Here is a 14,616-nt window from a genome sequence, read left to right on the forward strand (position 1 = left end):
GCCCACTGGCAATGGTCAATGTGGCAGGCACCAAGAGCTTTCTTTTGGCAGTCCTTGTACCTCTTCTTTGGTGCACCTCTGTCTCAGTGGCCAGTGGAGAGCTTGCCATATAACACGATCTTGGGAAGGCGATGGTCCTCCATTCTGGAGACGTGACCTACCCAGCGCAGTTGGATCTTCAGCAGCGTGGATTCGATGCTGTCGGCCTCTGCCATCTCGAGTACTTCGATGTTGGAGATGATGTCGCTCCAATTAATGTTGAGGATGGAGCAGAGACAACTCTGGTGGAAGCGTTCTAGGAGCCGTAGGTGATGCCGGTAAAGGACCCATGATTTGGAGCTGAACAGGAGTGTGGGTATGACAACGGCTCTGTATACGCTAATCTTTGTGAGGTTTTTCAGTTGGTTGTTTTTCCAGACTCTTTTGTGTCGTCTTCCAAAGGAGCTATTTGCCTTGGCAAGTCTGTTGCCTATCTCGTTGTTGATCCTTGCATCCGATGAAATGTGCAGCTGAGATAGGTAAACTGGTTGACCGTTTTGAGTTTTGTGTGCCCGATGGAGATATGGGGGGGCTGGTAGTCATGGTGGGGAGCTGGCTAATGGAGGACCTCAGTTTACTTCAGGCTGACTTCCAGGCCAAACATTTTGGCAGTTTCCGCAAAACAGGACGTCAAGTGCTGAAGAGCTGGCTCTGAATGGGCAACTAAAGTGGCATCGTCTGCAAAGAGTAGTTCACGGACAAGTTGCTCTTGTGTCTTGGTGTGAGCTTGCAGGCGCCTCAGATTGAAGAGACTGCCATCGGATGTAAACATCTATATACTGAGTGTTGTTATTCCGCAAATTTCAATTCAATCAACAATGGAGAATGATCATATAGTATTCTTGTTTTCTAATCAATGTTCAAAACTCTTTGATTTTGAGCCCTAAGCAAAATAAAAATCAATTCTAGAATATGTAACAAGTCTATGAGAATAAAAGGAATAGTCTCTTATCTTTAGGATGTATCCTTCTCCATATTCAATTAAATTTAAATTCTTCATTAAAAATAATAATGTTTTAGCTGATTTTGATTTAACTATTGTTCTTGATGATTAATCCAGCAAAGGATCTAAACAAAAATTAAAATCTCCTCCTACTAAAATATTTTCATGGACATCTGTTAAATTTAAAAAAAGTGTCTTGTATAAATTTCTGATCATTTGTATTTGGTGCATATATATTTAACCAAGTCCAGTACTCAGAAAATATTTGACAATTTACCATTACATATCTACCCGCCAGATCTGTAATTACATTTTGAATTTTAACTGGTAAATTTTTCTTAAATATTGGGCTTTGTACTGGGGAATTAATCTGTTTGGGTGATCAGTAGGGGAACATTTGGGGACCAGTGACCACAATTCTATGAGCTTTAGGGTTATGGGAAAGGATAACACCGGCCCTCAGTAAGAATCCTAAATTGGAGCACAGCCAATTTTGACAAGATTAGACAGGACCTCACAATAGTTGACTGGATGCAAATGTGAGAGAGTAAAAGCACGACTGCCAAATGGAGACGTTTAAGAATGTAATAAGGAAGGTCCAGGATGAATATGTTCCCAGTCAGATAAAGGGCAGGAATGGCGAGGTAAAGGAACCCTGATTAACAAGGGAGATAGAGGCAAAGGCAGGTTCTAGGAAATCCAATGCTTTGGGGCTCTGTGGTTGGTAAGGGATAATTTAAGGTGGTAAATAAGCAGAGAAAAAAAGGTTGAGATCTATTTCTTGAATGAATGAATATTTTGTGAATGCAATGACTGTAGAGCAGGACAACCAGAATGGATGTTACTGAAGATAACCTAGGGCTTGCTGGCATCCAGAAGTGGAAAGATGTTAGCAGTCTCATATAGTACCAAGATGGATAAATCTTCAGGTCCAGACAAGGTGCATCCCAGAACATTGAGGGAAGGGGGTAAAGGCAGATGAAGTGTTCTGTATCATGGTGAGCATGGAATTCACTGAGCCATGGGTATCGAGGCACAAAAGTCAAGACCATTGCTGAGAATGGGACGTTCAGTATTGGATAGTGTGGCCAGGTCAGAGCAGGTGACTGAGGAGAAGAAGGTGGGGAGGTGAGATCTCTTGAAGTGGGAGAAGTAAGGGAGGGGAAAGAGTGGGGTTGTGGGAAGTGTGAATGTGGGTCATCAGAGATGAGATGGGGAGTGGATGGAAGGTGAACCTGGATGGTAAGCAACGGGGAAGGCACCTGAGACTGGGTAACCTAAGTGGGCCACCCGACACTGGATGAGTGGGAGTGCTGACAAGTCAACTGGAGTTGACTGAGCTGACTGGGCTGGATATCCAAGTTCAAGTTCATTATCATCTGACTGTACATATATGAAACAACATTTCTCTGGATCATGTACACACACAATATACAGCACATAATAATTACATACACAGGCATACCCTGTATAACACGATTAATACATTCCAAGCAAGTTCAGCTTTCTGGGAAACCACAATTGTTCAATTGTAAAACGTTTCAATCCCATAAAAGGGATATATAAAACTGATCTTTATTGGCAATAAGTGAACATCGTTTATTTCAGAAAATATTTGTCTAACGTAGATTTGTGTCAAATCACTTATATGAGATTTTCACCAAAGTTAGATCAGTACCACCGTGGGGTAGTGCAGGGAGCCCGATCACAGCCGGAACAGCGATAACTTTCAATGCAGTCACGTAACTCCCTCTATACCACATCAAATTCCAGGGGTACCCCTCCATACAAACTGGTGTCTTTCATTCTTTCGGAAACTTGTTGGTCTGCCCCTAACCCTAACCCAGGGGTTCCCCTCCATTCAAAATGGTGTTGTTCAGTGGTTTGGAATGTCGCTGGTCTGCCACTTCAGAGCAGTGACAAAAAAACCCAGATTCCTATCAGTGTAAGGCAGTGTGCTGTGGGATAATGCATGGAGCCTGATCACAGCGGAGACAGCCAAAACTTTTATCACAGCCACTTAACTCTCTCTATTCCACAGCTCAGTGCCTATATTTCAAATATTTTAAACTAGAGTCTTGCAAAGTATTATGAGGTGGTTTAAATAGCAACATCAATAAAATTTTAACGTTGCAAATTTAAAACTGTGGGTCAGAAATTTCAAACCATGTTATACAGGGTTTGCCTTGTCTACATAAAGATATATTTTAAAATGAGCATAGATAAATATTTTGGATGATTTTTTTTCAGTTACAGGATATCGTTCATCAATCTCATAGTCTGGCAGTCCAGATTTTGATGCATCTGTACCTCTTTCCTGATGGTTGTGTGTCAAAGACCCTGTCTGCTGGAAGGAAAGGGTCCTAAATAATTCTTTGAGCCCTAGTTAAGCAACATTCCCAGTGAAAGTCGTCACTAGAGGAAAGCGTGACCCCAGTGACGATCCTTTGTATTGAATTCCAGTCTGATGCCGTGCCACGCAGCCAGACAGGACACTCTTAATTGTGCTTGTTTGGTATCGCATACTGAATAACAACTACTGAGAGTAACGTTAAGCAAACTGTTTACACAAGAGAGGAGCTAACATGGCCTACACTCCATGCCAAATCCTGTTTTTTCACCGCCACGCCTTCGTGTGGTTTGTGCATGCGCAGAGCGCTGTTGCGAGTACGGTTGCTGCCATGCAATTGCAATGGGTGCAGAGCAGTCGATGGCAGCGGTGTCTACATCCCCATTCTTAAGCAACTCCCCATGTACCACAGTTAAAGCTAATACATTACACTGATTACATTTAAGTAACTAAACAGCCAACTCAGTTCAGTCTCTGTACTTCGGGTTAGGTTTACAGATATGCCCGAAGCACGTCCTGCAGGAGCCCTCTGTAGATGTGGAGGCTTGGGATGCCTCAGCCTGAGAGTAGGTGTTGTCCCTTGTCTCATGTGTGGTCACTGAGAGAGTCCCGCTGATCTCAGGCTTACTTTCCATATCCTGGAACACAGTCTCATCACGATTAGTTTGGGATGCGGGTGGCTCCCTTACTGGAAGGATGTGTCATCAGTTTCTTCTGCACACCCTCCCTTCTGATCAGATCAGGTATGAGCTGGGGTCCTGGCAGCTCCCTTCGACTACGCCCATGCAGCCGTAGCCCTGCGGAGTCTGCATTCTGATGACCTGCCCTTCTCCCCAATGGCTTGAGCAGTCGGCTTGTTCGGTCGCAGCATTTCTTCTTCAGCAGTCCTTTGCTCAGCAGCTAGGCAGATTTTTTTTTTGCGGGTTCCTCAATTGAGGCTCCAGAAGCCTCCTCACCACCGGAAGAGTCGTCGTCACCACCAGAAGAGTCGTCCGTGTCTGTCTTGATATTAGTCTTTGCGCCGGAGACCCCAATGTGATGTCATTCATCAGGTTAAGCAGACTGAGGAATATTTCTGTGATGGGCACTACCAGTTGTCCCAATAACCCCAAGGACAAAGACTGAGGGGAACCATTGGCTTTATTGGAAAGAAGACTTGAGCTGGCCCGGATCCAAGCTAGGGAAGTGCAGGGAAGGGAGAGGTGGCTCAACCTTTATGGCCTAGGTCACAGGGGAGAGTGTCATCAGAGACCGGACCAGCCCGTGCCTTTACCAGCCAATGACTATGTGCAATCCATATCATTACAGTCTGTCTTCTCCCTGTGAAACTTTTCCATGAGCTGTTTTGCCCTTCTTACAGCTCTCAGCCAACCCATTTGACTGTGGATATTCTGGGCTGCTGGTGATGTGGGGGAAGTCCCACGTTGCTGCAAAGTCTCGGAATCTTTCGTTGGTGAATTGTCTGATAGCAGAGTGTGAGGATCCCCATGTACTGAAAAGAGACTTTTTAGCTTTGCCGAGGAGGTAGCGTCACATAACAGGTCTATTTTGGACCATCCTGAGTACGAATCGATTAGTATCAAGTATTGCTGACTTCACCATTTGAAAATCTCCATTGCCCCCGTTGACCTGGGTAGGTCTGGCACTGGGTGAAGCAGCAGTGACTCCTTCTGCTAGTGTGGCTTAGTGCTGGTGCACACCGAGCAAGCTCGCACTTCTTGATCAAGGTTTTTCCTGGCCAAAAAACTCATACCCTTCATTTTGTTGGCTCTGCATCTGGATACCCTCTGTGCAGGATGTCACCGTATATGTTTGCAGTGGACTCGGGCTCTCTGGCCCTTCATTATAGTAGCTCGTCACAGAATGGGAAGTAGAGTTGTACTTCTGGTGATAGGCTGCGCTGCTTGTCTGGCCAACCACCCCTGATAAAAGTACCTAAGGTCCTTACAGTGGCATCTTCAGCCGTATGTCTTCTTAGTTCCTCCATCCGGGACAAGGAAATATGGATGACTGTCATTACATCAAAAGTGTCCTCTTCCTCGACCTGTTGGACCTTGCATTTTCTGGGGGTGTGGGATAACGCGTTGGCTAGGTGCATCTATTTTCCACACTTGTATACCAAAGTGATGTTGTACTTTTGAAATCTGAGCATCATTCTTTGCAACCTCGATGGTGTTGTGTGTATCAGCTTCTTCAATATCGTGGTCGGTCTCTGTGGTCATTGGCTTACTATAGACATAGTCGTTGAACTTGGACATGCAAAAACCACTGCCAATAATTCCTTTTCAATCTGTGCGCACCTGGTTTCCCTGTCAATGAGTGACCTTGATGCATAGGCCACAGGTATCCCGTCTTGCAGGCATACTGCACGCAGGCCAAACTGCTATGTGTCACAGGTCAGCAGCACTGGTCTTGGTATGTTGTAGTACGTCAAAACTGGTGGGCATGACATATGCCTCTTTAAAGTGTTGAATGTGTTCTATTCCTGCTCGTGCCATGTCCACTCCATATTTTAATGCGTCAGGTCTTGCAGTGGAGCTGTGAGTTCACTTGAGTTCGGAATGAACTTTCCCAGGTAGTTAACCATACCAAGGAATCTTTGTAGGGCTGTCACACCCACTGGTGCAGGCATCTTGCTGATTGCCTTGGTTTTCGAGGGGTCCGACTTCAGCCCTCAGCTATGGCCCTTAAGAATTACCTGATTCAGACGGAATTTGCACTTCCGACGGTTAAGCCTAAGGTTCACATTCCTGGCTCAGTCAAGTATCTTTAAATTTACATCGTGTTCCTCTAGATTCTTGCCACTCATGAGTATGTCATCGATTATGATGGCACAGGGATAGCCGACAAAAGCTTGCTCCATGAATCTATGGAATACTTCGCTGGCTGAATTGATCCCAAATGATATCGGCAGAAATCTGTATCAACCGAACCCAATGCTGAATGTGATCAGTAGTGATGATTTGTAGTCGAGCTTGATCTGCCAGAAGGGGTTTTTCACGTCTAGGGCTGAGAACACAGTTGCGCTGGCCACTTGTGTGGCAATATCCTCCACGGTGCGCATCAGATGGTGCAGTCCCTTCAGGGTTGTATTGTGTCTCGCGACACAATATCAGAGGCAGAGCAGCTGGTGGCAGCGGCTGTCTACAATGCTCCTGTACAATGTCTAGGAGCCGGTAGTCTTGCCCTCCTCGATCTCCTTAGGAAGTGTAGGCACTGCTGCACATTCGTGACCAATGAGGATAGGTCATCCGTTAAATTCACAACTTAGAGCTTTGCACTCTCCCCATTGATGTGCATTGGAGAATGGTTAACATTCAATGTCCTGAAGTGCACAGTCATCTCCTTTGTCTTGACCATGTTGAGACTCAGGGTGTTGTTCTCACACCATTTTAAGAGCCAACCAACCTCCTCTCTGTATGTTGACTCATCATAGTTAACAAAACAAAGTTACATCTGGGAGCGTGTGACAGTAAAACAATTCACTCCAGTTCCCTCCCCCTCATATCCTGCCCCTTTTACATTGCTGCAGATTTCCCAATCATCACAATTTTTCCCCAGGTTCCCACTTCTTATGAATTCTTAAAACAAATTTACAAGTTTTTTTAAATTTTTTGTTGAATTATATTTGTTCTGTCCCAGAATCTCCTGAAATTCATTAAACATTAAAACATGTCTCATAGATATTTTTGGGCAATAGTTATTACATGGATCCAGTATATTCCATACAAAAATGTCAATATTAAAGTACGTATCGAAGGCCTGAAAAGGGAATCTCCTGAAATTCATTAAACATTAAAACATGTCTCATAGATATTTTTGGGCAATAGTTATTACATGGATCCAGTATATTCCATACAAAAATGTCAATATTAAAGTACGTATCGAAGGCCTGAAAAGGGAATCTCCTGAAATTCATTAAACATTAAAACATGTCTCATAGATATTTTTGGGCAATAGTTATTACATGGATCCAGTATATTCCATACAAAAATGTCAATATTAAAGTACGTATCGAAGGCCTGAAAAGGGAATCACCTGAAATTCATTAAACATTAAAACATGTCTCATAGATATTTTTGGGCAATAGTTATTACATGGATCCAGTATATTCCATACAAAAATGACAATATTAAAGTACGTATCGAAGGCCTGAAAAGGGAATCTCCTGAAATTCATTAAACATTAAAACATGTCTCATAGATATTTTTGGGCAATAGTTATTACATGGATCCAGTATATTCCATACAAAAATGTCAATATTAAAGTACGTATCGAAGGCCTGAAAAGGGAATCTCCTGAAATTCATTAAACATTAAAACATGTCTCATAGATATTTTTGGGCAATAGTTATTACATGGTACCAGTATATTCCATACAAAAATGTCAATATTAAAGTACGTATCGAAGGCCTGAAAAGGGAATCTCCTGAAATTCATTAAACATTAAAACATGTCTCATAGATATTTTTGGGCAATAGTTATTACATGGATCCAGTATATTCCATACAAAAATGTCAATATTAAAGTACGTATCGAAGGCCTGAAAAGGGAATCTCCTGAAATTCATTAAACATTAAAACATGTCTCATAGATATTTTTGGGCAATAGTTATTACATGGATCCAGTATATTCCATACAAAAATGTCAATATTAAAGTACGTATCGAAGGCCTGAAAAGGGAATCTCCTGAAATTCATTAAACATTAAAACACGTCTCATAGATATTTTTGGGCAATAGTTATTACATGGATCCAGTATATTTCATACAAAAATGTCAATATTAAAGTACGTATCGAAGGCCTGAAAAGGGAATCTCCTGAAATTCATTAAACATTAAAACACGTCTCATAGATATTTTTGGGCAATAGTTATTACATGGATCCAGTATATTCCATACAAAAATGTCAATATTAAAGTACGTATCGAAGGCCTGAAAAGGGAATCTCTTGAAATTCATTAAACATTAAAACACGTCTCATAGATATTTTTGGGCAATAGTTATTACATTTATCCAGTATATTCCATACAAAAATGTCAATATTAAAGTACGTATCGAAGGCCTGAAAAGGGAATCTCTTGAAATTCATTAAACATTAAAACACGTCTCATAGATATTTTTGGGCAATAGTTATTACATGGATCCAGTATATTCCATACAAAAATGTCAATATTAAAGTACGTATCGAAGGCCTGAAAAGGGAATCTCTTGAAATTCATTAAACATTAAAACACGTCTCATAGATATTTTTGGGCAATAGTTATTACATGGATCCAGTATATTCCATACAAAAATGTCAATATTAAAGTACGTATCGAAGGCCTGAAAAGGGAATCTCTTGAAATTCATTAAACATTAAAACACGTCTCATAGATATTTTTGGGCAATAGTTATTACATGGATCCAGTATATTCCATACAAAAATGTCAATATTAAAGTACGTATCGAAGGCCTGAAAAGGGAATCTCTTGAAATTCATTAAACATTAAAACACGTCTCATAGATATTTTTGGGTGATAGTTATTACATGGATCCAGTATATTCCATACAAAAATGTCAATATTAAAGTACGTATCGTAGGCCTGAAAAGGGAATCTCTTGAAATTCATTAAACATTAAAACACGTCTCATAGATATTTTTGGGCAATAGTTATTACATGGATCCAGTATATTCCATACAAAAATGTCAATATTAAAGTACGTATCGAAGGCCTGAAAAGGGAATCTCTTGAAATTCATTAAACATTAAAACACGTCTCATAGATATTTTTGGGCAATAGTTATTACATGGATCCAGTATATTCCATACAAAAATGTCAATATTAAAGTACGTATCGAAGGCCTGAAAAGGGAATCTCTTGAAATTCATTAAACATTAAAACACGTCTCATAGATATTTTTGGGCAATAGTTATTACATGGATCCAGTATATTTCATACAAAAATGTCAATATTAAAGTACGTATCGAAGGCCTGAAAAGGGAATCTCCTGAAATTCATTAAACATTAAAACACGTCTCATAGATATTTTTGGGCATTAGTTATTACATGGATCCAGTATATTCCATACAAAAATGTCAATATTAAAGTACGTATCGAAGGCCTGAAAAGGGAATCTCCTGAAATTCATTAAACATTAAAACATGTCTCATAGATATTTTTGGGCAATAGTTATTACATGGATCCAGTATATTCCATACAAAAATGTCAATATTAAAGTACGTATCGAAGGCCTGAAAAGGGAATCTCTTGAAATTCATTAAACATTAAAACACGTCTCATAGATATTTTTGGGCAATAGTTATTACATGGATCCAGTATATTCCATACAAAAATGTCAATATTAAAATATGTATCGAAGGCCTGAAAAGGGAATCTCTTGAAATTCATTAAACATTAAAACACATCTCATAGATATTTTTGGGTGATAGTTATTACATGGATCCAGTATATTCCATACAAAAATGTCAATATTAAAGTACGTATCGAAGGCCTGAAAAGGGAATCTCCTGAAATTCATTAAACATTAAAACATGTCTCATAGATATTTTTGGGCAATAGTTATTACATGGATCCAGTATATTCCATACAAAAATGTCAATATTAAAGTACGTATCGAAGGCCTGAAAAGGGAATCTCTTGAAATTCATTAAACATTAAAACACGTCTCATAGATATTTTTGGGCAATAGTTATTACATGGATCCAGTATATTCCATACAAAAATGTCAATATTAAAGTACGTATCGAAGGCCTGAAAAGGGAATCTCTTGAAATTCATTAAACATTAAAACACATCTCAGATATTTTTGGGCGATAGTTATTACATGGATCCAGTATATTCCATACAAAAATGTCAATATTAAAGTACGTATTGAAGGCCTGAAAAGGGAATCTCCTGAAATTCATTAAACATTAAAACACGTCTCATAGATATTTTTGGGCAATAGTTATTACATGGATCCAGTATATTCCATACAAAAATGTCATTATTAAAGTACGTATCGAAGGCCTCTACCAATTTTCCCTCAACACTTTTGATTGATATTGAATCAACAGCAGAAATTTATTGCTGTTCAAAAATGGACAGGGATTTTGTAATTATGACCCATCCACTTCAAAGGGCTTAGAAGTGACTCGAGAGCTGACATTTACACAGAGAAAAAATATACTTTGTTTTTATTATTCACTTATATAGATTCTATTAAAAAGGCAGTGAGGCAGTAATTTTCCCAAAAGGGCAACCTCATTCAGTAGTATCTTGGATGGTGTAGGCATCAGCAGGAAGACCTGTTCTTACCTTGGACCACCTGTCCCTATCCCCTAGTATAATGCAACTGTATCGATTTCCTAAAATGCTACTGACCTCCTGGTGTAAGGGCTCCTTCTCCTGCCCTTCCCACCCCCCTCTATTTTTCCTCACCTTTCCTTCTCTTTCCCCTGCACGTCTCTCTCCTTCCACCTCCCTTCCTTCCTCCTATCAGAGTGCAGCTTTCTCAGCCTTTTCCCTCTTCCCTCCTATCACCTCTCAGCTCCTTTCTCTTCTTCCCCCCTCCCACCTGTATCCACATATCATGTGCCAATGTGCTCTCCCCCTTCCCCTTCCTCTCTTCCCCCACCTTCTTATGGAGGCATTTACCCAATCTTCAGAATTCCTGATGGAGGGCTCAGGCCCAAAATGTCGACTGCCTGTTGCTTTCTGTGACCTGCTGAACTCCTCCAGTACTTCTCTGTGTGACTCCATTCGCAGCTATGGTGTCTATGGAGCTGGTCCATTAAGCTTTGGTCCATGGTGACCCCCAGGATTTTGATGGTGGAAGGCTCCACCATGTTTAAATTTAAGCTTATACAGCAGCATTTCTCCAGACCATACTGCACGCACATACACACATGCACCCCTACACAGGCACACGCGCACACACACACACACACACACACACACACACACACACACACACACACACACACACACACACACACACACACACACACACACACACACACACACCTATCAATTAAAATAAATATTTTGGGTTTACTTACTGAGCAATAGGATACCTTTCATTAATCCTACACCCTGTAGGGACGTATCTATGGAAAATAGCACCTCTGGCAAGCATTGAAATTGCACCCCTGTTCAAACATCTGACACCTATTTTTTAGATAAGTTTTACCATAATATCAGCTCAAAAATAAAAGTCATGTTCATTTATCAGTTAATTAACAAATTATTGCACTACATGAAAATTAGAACTGCACCTTCCTTGCTTTCATTGATGCCAATTGCTCTACGATGTGATCAAAGTCAGTTTTTTCAGTTTCTTCTCATTCTACACTCAGCAGAGCAAGATCACAGAGTCGGCCTTGACCTGTGGAGGCTCAGTGTAGCTGGCTCCTGAAGGCCAACAGGATGGATGGGCAGTGTTCGACATGCGTATCATTGAGAAGCTTCTGCATCACGTTACCATGGTTCAGCAGCTCCTCAAAACACTCAGGACAAATGCCTCGTAAATGCAATCCTGGAACCACTTGAGGCAGGTGCCATCGATTGACACGGCTGGACCGGGCTGGGCCTCACTGCTGCATCCATGCTTTAACGACTGATTCGCAGCCTCAGCCCCTGGATGGGTGCCAGAGTCTTGTCTCCCGTTCCCATGGTAGCCCACACGTCACTCCTCTAGAGTTTGAACCATTTAGTGGCAGCAATGTTGATACACAGGCACAAGTGCACAAAAGTTCTGCTCCTCAGAGGATGGTTTTTCTGACTTTAATAGGAAATGCTCAATGCTCCCCCACCCCTGCTTGCAGTGGCTCCCAGGGCACGTGTCATACCTGCCATATACCACTGCCTGGCAGTCCAGATTTTGCTGCTCCTGTACTTCTTTCCTGAAGGTACAGTAGTAGGTCAAAGATCCTGCGTGCTAGATGGAAGGGGTCCTCCGATAATTCATTGGGCCCTATTTAAGCAATGCTCCTGGTGAATGTTGTCAATAGAGGAAAGGGAACCCCCAGTGATAGCAGCCGTTTTGATGATCCTCTTATTGACTTTCGGTCCGATGCTTTGCAGCTACTGTAACACACACTGATGCAGCCAAGCAGGATACTCTCAATTGAGTTCCTGCAAAATGATGTCAAGATGGGGGCCTTCCTCAGTAATGTTGAGACAGCCTGGCACTCTTGTAGGTTGAACGAATGAACAAGGATTCATTGTTGTGAACAGAAATGCAATGAAATGCTTTCATGCTGCAGCTTCCCAGGGACATGGAGAACACAACACGTAAGAACACATGAGAAGATTTAGAAAAAGATCATGTAAAAGGAAGAGGAAAATAGAGAAAATGTACACTAAATGTGATGTGTCAGCCGATCTTGATGAAAGTTAGGGAAGTTCAAGTGTCTGATAGCTGTTGGAAAGAACTGTCCTTGAACCTGGAGGTGCTAGTGTTTAGGCATCTGTGGCTTCTGCCCCATCCCATCCCACTAAAATTCTGAGGACCCATCATGGATGCTTGTGGGAAAGGCTCTCCTGGGAAGAGCCCTTCTCTCCCTCCAACCCCAGGGTCTAAGGTTCTTCCCCCTCTGCCCTGCTCCTGTCGTCCCTCCTGGCACAAAGAACCCACCATCAAGACCCCAATAACAGGCACAACTAACTCCTTGCTGAGCCCCTCACAGGCCTGAGAGCAGTTGCTGGTGCTCGCGGCGACACCTGAGGTGACCTTTCCCCCAACATGATGATGTTAGATAAATCCAGTGCTATGCAGTGGGCCAGCTGTGGTCCATAAGCTTGGGTTTCCAGGAGGTGTGGGGGGAGGGGAGGCCATTTTCAAACCACATGGGAACTTTTTGCATTGCCCTTGAATGCCTTACTGGTTGCATGCAATATACACAGCCCCTGCCAGGAAGTTGTTTCCACGGTGCTCACTCTTTTAACATGCTCACAAATTTCAAGTCTGCCTCGTGTTTAAAAAGCAAATGCCACACCATAGGATTTGTAGACTGCCCTTTAAACCTTGCTTATTATCAGTACCACACTGGTCTCCCTTACTCTTTTAAGCTGACAGAACAGATAAAGGTCACACTCATAAACGTTGCTTCTAAAATGGGTTTAATATATGTATTAAGAATATCCATCCTATGTTGTCTGCATGCTTAATGAAAATGAGATTATCTATTGATTATTTTAAAGTGTGGTAATTATCAACAGGCATTGAGTTGTATCAGTGATGGCACAGTTATCTTTGCTGGAAATGTCGCTGGCTTGATGCACCCTAACCCCAAGGAGTTCTTTCTTTGCTATAATCTGACCTGCCTGAATAGTCTGATTTTTCAGTTTATTAAATATCTGGTGAATCTTCATTGCAAACTGGTTTTACAAATTGATGTTAAACAAGGGGCTGAGTGCAATACAGAAATGAGTCGGTGAATCTCAGCAGGTCATGCACCATCCACAGGAAGTAAAGGGTGGCCAACGTTTCGGGCCTGGGCACCGCTAAGGTGTGAGTCAAAACCTGGTAGGTGCCTCCATAAAAAAGTAAGGGGTGGGGAGAGGAGGGAAGAAGGGGCGCGGGTGGTGGGGGGGGGGGTATCAGAGGCTAACAGGTAGGAGGTAATTGGTAGATATAGGTAGGAGGGAAGAAAAGACAAAAGCTGAGAAGTGATAGGGAAAGAGGGTAGCCCTCTGATTGAAGAAGGAAGAGAAGGGGTGGGGAGCTGGAAGAAAGGATGCAGAGGGATAGGGAAAGAGAGAGACTCAGAGGAGAGATTTAATGGAAACTGGAGAAGTCGTTGTATATGCCGTGTAGTCAGAGAGTATCCAGATGGAATATAAGGTGCCCTTTCTCCAACTGGAATGCTGTATTCCCTCTTAGTGAGAAATTCAGGTCCAAATTGAGGCCCTGAACCATCCTAGCTGGCATGCGATGGGAAAAATTATGTAACAAGTATTTGAAATCTGACAATGTTATTCTCATTTCAAGCCTGGCTAAAACCCTGAACTATTGAAACTACATTTCTAAATAAAACTAGATTCTGAAGCACAGGGGATGTGTTCTTTTAGACTAAGTCGCACCACACAGAACAGGCCCTTCAGCCCTGTTCAATCATGCAAGCTCAGATGACATTGTGGGCACCCCATTTGTCTGTGTCCAGTCCACATCCCTTCCTATCTATACATCTGCCGCTTAAACATTGTGATGGGTCCCATTTCTACAGCTTCCTTTGGCAGCTCACTCCAGGTACAGATTACCCTCTGAGTGAAAATGTTGTCTGTCAGGTCCCTCTTAAATC

This window comes from Narcine bancroftii, chromosome 5 (genome assembly GCF_036971445.1).
Source record: "Narcine bancroftii isolate sNarBan1 chromosome 5, sNarBan1.hap1, whole genome shotgun sequence".
NCBI classification, from domain to species: domain Eukaryota; kingdom Metazoa; phylum Chordata; class Chondrichthyes; order Torpediniformes; family Narcinidae; genus Narcine; species Narcine bancroftii.